The 7,137-nt window shown below is 41.1% G+C and overlaps 1 pseudogene; it reads right to left on the reverse strand.

Annotated features, from left to right (window-relative positions):
• Positions 1–1,213: 1,213 nt before the first annotated feature.
• Positions 1,214–1,760, reverse strand: LOC103116939 (single-stranded DNA-binding protein, mitochondrial-like; annotated as a pseudogene).
• Between the last annotated feature and the right edge of the window lie 5,377 nt (positions 1,761–7,137).

Genomic DNA, 7,137 nt, shown 5'->3' on the forward strand with positions numbered 1-7,137 from the left:
AAATTCCTGTTCCCCCAAACTCTTCTTTTTGAAAACCCTGATTATATCTCTTAAAACTTTGATTCATGACACTTGAAATTCATGTATTTAGAATATTTGGGGTCATTCATGTCAAAGTTTTGGACAAAATAATGTAAGCGATAGTTCTATCTTTGTGTGAAGGAAAAAGGGGGCTGCTGGATAAGATAGCACACTTCTGCTTGGCATCTCTGTCTTGCAACAGGGCTTTGAAATCTAGATAATACAAATAATCATACAATTTTCTTTGGTGTTTGATTATGGGAATATTATTCCTACACTGAGAGCGTGACACTTTTAATCATGTCTTGGATTTGTAAATATTGAAACGGTGTCTTAACATGGTGTGCCTGTTATTTAGAAGCAGGGCCAATTACAGAAGTATTGTTCTCAATCTGAAAATGATAGTAGGCTAATCAGGATTAGTCAGAAAAAAGTGAATCAAAGAAAAAAAATTACATGATGAGTAAGAAGAGAACCCACCCATGTTGTCCAGGAAAAAGGTCTCTTCCAGCAGTTAGCCTGATGTTACTGAGTGAGCAACACCCCTGAGAAGGATGTGAATTAAGATAAAGGAGAAGTCAAAACCAACAATGGGTGGACTTAAGAAAGGGGGAAATAGTTGGTTTAAAGGTTTTGAATTTTTTAAAAAGTAGACTCAATACTTTGACATACTTTATCCATCTTTTGAATTACAGTGTTTTTTGTTTTGTTTATTTATTTTATTTTATTATTATTTTTTTTCCCTCCAGGGTTATTGCTGGGCTCGGTGCCTGCACCATGAATCCTCCGCTCCTGGAGGCCATTTTTTACCCCCTTTGTTGCCCTTGTTGTTGTAGCCTCGTTGTGGTCATTATTATTGCCATTGTTAATGTCGTTGTTGCTGGATAGGACAGAGAGAAATGGAGAGAGGAGGGGAAGACAGAGAGGGGGAGAGAAACACAGACACCTGCAGACCTGCTTCACCACCCGTGAAGCGACTCCCCTGCAGGTGGGGAGCTGGGGCTCGAACCGGGATCCTTATTCTGGTCCTTGCTCTTTGTGCCACATGTGCTTAACCCACTGCACCACCGCCCGACCTCCTTGTTTATTTTTTAGTGGTTGAATGGTGGCTAACCCAGTTCAGTGAACACATTCATATATATATATATATTTATAAATTCATATATATATATATATTCTTGTTATTAGAAACTATTGAGACTATACATTACACATGATTCAGAAGTGAGACTGTACCAAACAAAGGCCAAAGGAGAATCATCCACCCTATTTCTTCTCTTTGGTCTGGTCACTCAGAAACTGTTATCTGCTACGATGGTTGTTGCTTGTTGCCTCACATTATTTTTAATTGTGTACTCACCATAGTCTGTTTTTCCCTTCCATAAAAATTTGAGACCCCTTTTTGACATATGGATAAGCCATATCTCTGAGGCTTGGCCGGAACACTGATATTCTGTGCCACACTGTCTTTTGACTGACGTCACCCATCTGGTACGCTTCATTGTCCCCTGAGTGCCACATCTCATTTTGTTGCCATAGAAAATATTGTGATCGGCTTTTTTTCCCTTCCACCTGCCTCATGACAGGGTCCTGACCCACTTGTCCCAGTAACTGCACATGCTTCAGAGATCTTTCAAGAACCAAACTGGTAGCTACTTCTGACTGGTGTCTTACAAACTGGTGAAGCACCTGTAATACAAGTCTTGGAAACATGGTTGCTAGTGTCTGAACTCTAGTCTTCTTCTAAAGCTTGAGCACCAACTAAGAGTGAACACGTTCTAATGCTTGAAGACTTGGGTTCACTGCCCCCCATCCCTATCAGCAGAAGGGAAGCATATGAGCAGTGGAGCAGTGCTACCTGTATCTCTCTCTCATTCACCCTTTATATTAAAAAAGGAAAAATAAAAAGAAAGGAAAGAAGAGAAAAATGATTGCTGGAAATGGCAGAGCTGTGTAGGCATTGAGCCTCAGCAATAACACCGATAGCAAAGAAGTTTCTTTGTTGTTAAAAATAATAAACCAGTAGTTCTCAACTAGGCACAATTTTGGCAAAGTATGTAGTTATTTTTGGTTGTTTTATTGGAAGAGTGTTGTTGGTATCTGTCAGGTTAGGCATGCTGCTAAAAGACAAGCGATGCAGAGAACAGTCTCCCACTGTAGGGAATTATCCAGCTGCAATTATTAGTAGGGCTGAGATTATAAACCTTCTCTTAAACTAGCTTTAGGTAATGTTTTAGTTGGCATTTTTTGGTAAGACTATTGTTTTGTTGAAATTGCTTTGCCCATTAGTGAAGTAAATAAAGTGAAAGACAGCTACTATATGTAAAGTATAGAGAGTTGAAACATAATCTTTGCAAAAAAAAAAAATCCAATTTTCTCTATGACCTTATGAGAACTATGGTGGTTATTGTTGGGGGAGGCAGTAGGGGTAGAGGTGACAGAGCTTTGGTGATGGGTGTGGCGTGGAGCTACCCAGTGTAATTGGCGATGGGTGTGGCGTGGAGCTACCCAGTGTAATCCTATACTCTGGTGAATCATTCCTAAAGCACTAATAATAGAGAAAACACAAATCACTTTCTCCAAATGTCTTTTATCAACACAGCTGAAATAGAAAAGTGACCATGAGAGAATATATTTTTTTCTCTTCATGTCGCCTTTCCCCTTCTCTGTAAGACTAGGAGAATTAGTGAAGGGAAATCAAAGACATTGGAGCGACTGGTTTCGTATGTAATGTGATGGCCTGTCTCATGGATACATATGAAACAGATGCAACTGTGAAGACCAGGGGCTGCACTAGTATTTTAGTGATGGGAACATGGCAAAGTACACTTTAAGAAGCTTCCATTTCAGGTGTATAGGATGAAGGTACTAATAGTTTGCACAGGGGTAGTGTGGTTTAGTTGTAAGTACTTAGCCAATTGTTTTGGCACAGGTATACTTGCACGCTCTGGAGGTCAGTATTGTGTTATGTCTAATGCCAGTTCACTTTTTTAAAAATAGGTTTCTTGTTTTTTTAAATATTTATTTATTTATTCCCTTTTTGTTGCCCTAGTTGTTTGATTGTTGTAGTTATTATTGTTGTCGTCATTGTTGGATAGGACAGAGAGAAATGGAGAGAGGAGGGAAAGACAGAGAGGGGGAGAGAAAGATAGACACCTGCAGACCTGCTTCACTGCCTGTGAAGCGACTCCCCTGAAGGTGGGGAGCCGGGGGCTCGAACCAGGATCCTTATTCTGGTCCTTGTGCTTCACGCCACTTGCGCTTCACCCGCTGCGCTACTGCCCAACTCCCATGCCAGTTCACTTCTAAGAATATGGCTATGACTGTAGTCAAAGGTATATATCACTGAAGGAACATGAAAGATAGGAATATAAAATGAAATTAGACAAACCTATATTGGGAGCCCTGGCAAAACTTTTTGGAACTTGGATCCTCATTTCTCAGTTGAGCCAGTTCATAGCTCTTGTGAGTATTAAGTGCATTAGCAAATGTGGAGCACATGGCGCAGAGCCTGGCATATTCTGGGTGTTCAGGAAATGTTCGTTTCCTATTCTTCCTAGCCAAAGGAACTTCATCTATAATTCCTGAATTACAGCACTGCTTTAGCCTGAGATTCACGGAAGGCAGATCCTGAAATAAAAGGCTGTGTGAGTATGTTAGAAAGTCATCCAGAGGGCGCAGGCACAAAACGCTAGTGAGTCTTCACTGCTTGGGTCTTCTTCTTCTAGCGTTTGCCCTTCTTCGGTAGCCAGTCAACAGCGTCAGGTTGAGCCTGATGTAAAGTTTCGAGACCTCCTTTGAATCTGGAGAGGTGGCAGTCATTGATTATGTGGGTCATAATCTGTCTGTAGCCGCAGGGGCAGTTCAGGTCGTCTCTGGCTCCCCAGCGATGGAACATAGCGCACCAGCCATAGCCTGTTCGATAGCGATTGAGGAGGGCCCAGTCATAACGTGCTAGGTCAAAGCCGGGTTGACGCTTGCAGGGGTCTGTGATGAGGTGTTTGTTCTTGACCTCAGCTGACTGCCAACTCTGTTTCCAAGAGTCTGGAACAGAGAAGTTCAGTGTAGGCATAGGGGACCAGATTGGGTGACGAGACGTCAAGCGTTGGACAGGGTGGGCAAAGATATCCGCGTATATTGGCAGGTCAGGTCGAGCGTAGACGTGGGAAATGAACTTAGATGATGCCGCATCCCGAGGAATATCTGGCGGGGCGATGTTGCTAAGAACTGGCAGCCAGTTCTGCTTGGGTGATGACAATCATTTCTTCAGGACATTCTAAGAGGCTTAAGACCTAAGTTTCAGAAACATTCACTCAGGGGAGGAAAAAAGAGCATTCCCATTAGCTCGTGGCTTTCACTGGTCAAAGCCACTCCTATAGGTCCAGGGTGCACATGTGTGAGTGCTAAGTGGGTGCTTCTGTTTATGCCGTCCTCGGGCATCAGGGAAAGCCCACTCAGGAAAAAAGAGTTCCACTCTGGATGCACAAGGTAGATTACGGTACATGGTGTAAGAGTAAAGCTAATCACCCATGGACAAGACTGTTCTCCCAGTAAGTACAAGAGAAAGAGGTGTGGCCATGAAAATTTGAACCTTTTCTTTAGAGATATAATTTGATACAAGGATTTTTCATGTCACTCCCCATATTCAAATTCATATGTGAAAGTCCTATGAAAATCCTTTGAAACATTGTAGTATACAAAAAAGTTTTTTTTTTTTTTTCTTGTCACTGGGGCTTCATCATTCCAGGCTGACTTATTCTGGTGGATGGAGACAGAAAGAAAAACACCACACCAAGGTCCCTTCTTCTTTTAATAATAGAACAAAAGCTACAAATGTTTATCTGAAACCAGAAAAGACCTAAAATTGCCAAAGTTATCCTGAGAAGTAAGAACAGAACTGGAGACATCACACCTCCAGATCTCAAATTGTATTATAGGGCCAGTGTAATGAAAACTGCTTGGTACTGGAACAGAAATAGACTGTGGAATAGAATTGAGAGCCCAGATATAAGCCCCCCACACCTAAGGACATCTAATCTTTGTGGGTGCCAAGACTATTAAATGGGGAAAGGAGAGTCTCTTCAAAAAATGGTGTTGGAAAAATTGGGTTGAAACATGCAGAAGAACGAAACTGAACCACTATATTTTACCAAACACAAAAGTAAATTCTAAATGAATCAAGGACTTGGATGTTAGACCAGAAACTATCAAATACTTAGAAAAAAATACTGGCAGAACAGAAACAGGCAGAACTCTTTTTCATCTAACTTTAAAGGCATCTTCAATGATAGGAATCCAATTACAAAGAAGAGTAAAACAAAAATAAACGAGTGGGACTACACTAAATTAAAAAGCTTCAGCACAGCAAAAGAAACCACAATCCAAACAAAGAGACCCATTATAGAATAGGAGATTTTCATATGCCATACATCAGACAAGAGGCTAATAACCAAAATATATAAAGAGCTCACCAAACTCAGCAACAAGAAAACAAATGACCCAGTCCAAAAATGGGGAGAAGGTATGAACAGAATATTCACCAAAGAACAAATTCCAAAGGCCATCAAACATGAAAAAATGCTCCAAGTCATTGATTGTCAGAGAAATGTAAATAAAGACAGTAAGATACCACTTGACTCCTATGAGAAAAGGTAGCAGCAAAAAATACTGGAGAGGATGTGGGGACAAAGAAACCTTCCTCACTGCTGGTGGGAATGTCAGTTGGTCCACCCCCTGTGGAGGGCAGCCTGGAGAACTCTCGGAAGGCTAGAAATGGACCCACCATATGGCTCTACAATTTCTTTCTTGGGAATATATCCTCAGGATCCAAACACACCCATCCAAAAAGATCTATGTATACCTATGTTCATAGCAGCACAGTTTGTAATAGCCAAAAGTTGGAAGAAACCCAAGTGTCCAACAACAGATGAGTGGCTGAGAAAGTTGTGGAATATATACATAGTGGAATACGACTTGGCTATTATAAATGGTGAATTCACCTTCACTTCATCTTGGTTGGAGAGTGAAGGAATCATGTTAAGTGAGATCAGTCAGAAACAGAAGTATGGATATGGGGTGATGCCACAGAACTCACAAAAGCTGGAAAAAAAAAACAGAAGGGAAAACACAAGGCAGACCTTGGACTGGAGTTGATGTATTGCACCCAAGTAAAAGACTCTGGGGGTTGGGGGTTGTGTTCAAGTCCTAGGATATGATGGCAGAAGAGGACCTAATGGGGGTTGAATCATTATGTGGAAAACTTAGAAATGTTACACATGTACAAACTACTATATTTTACTGTTGACTGCAAACCATTAATCCCCAATAAAGAAAAGGAAAGAGAGAAAGAAAGAAAAAGAGAAAGAAAGAAAGACACCAAACCACTGGACCTCAAATTTGGGTTGTACCTGTCATAATGTCCACCCATGGGGCAGGTGATGAATGATCTTAAAATACTATTAAGAGGACCTAGTGGGAGTTGTATTTTTATATGGAAAACTTGGAAATGTTATGCATGTACAAACTATTGTATTTACTGTTGAATGTAAAACATTAATTCCCCAATAAAGAAATTTTTTTAAAAAGAGATATCTCTGGGTAGGGGGTAGATAGCATAATGGTTATGCAAAGAGACTGTCATGCCTGAGACTCCAAAGTCCTAGGTTCAATCCCCTGCACCACCATAAGCCAGAGCTGAACAGAGCTCTGGTAAAAAGAGAGTGAGAATGAGAGAGAGAGAGAGAGAGAGAGAGAGAGAGAGAGAGAGAGACAGAGAGAGGATGTCTTTGACTGAAACTCTGAAGGTTTATCCCTAAAGGAGGGGGATGAACAATGGGATACTTCAAAAGGGCCAGAACCTTCTTATATAAAGCAAGGTTTACAATACATCAAGAAGTCCACAGTTCAATGGAGTTGATTCAGCAGGAAGCAGGACAGAGTGCTAGCTGGGTAAACAGTTTTAGGGTACAGGAATCGGTCATTGAACCTAAACTTCTGGATCTCTTCTCACTATCTTTATGGCTGCTATGCCTCAGTGAGTTACAGATTCTCCACAATGAGAACCAGTATCACTTAACCTAGGGGCTTTTGCATTCTGGGTACTTTTACTGCTAACAC

This window comes from Erinaceus europaeus, chromosome 1, assembly GCF_950295315.1.
Source record: "Erinaceus europaeus chromosome 1, mEriEur2.1, whole genome shotgun sequence".
Lineage (NCBI taxonomy): Eukaryota > Metazoa > Chordata > Mammalia > Eulipotyphla > Erinaceidae > Erinaceus > Erinaceus europaeus.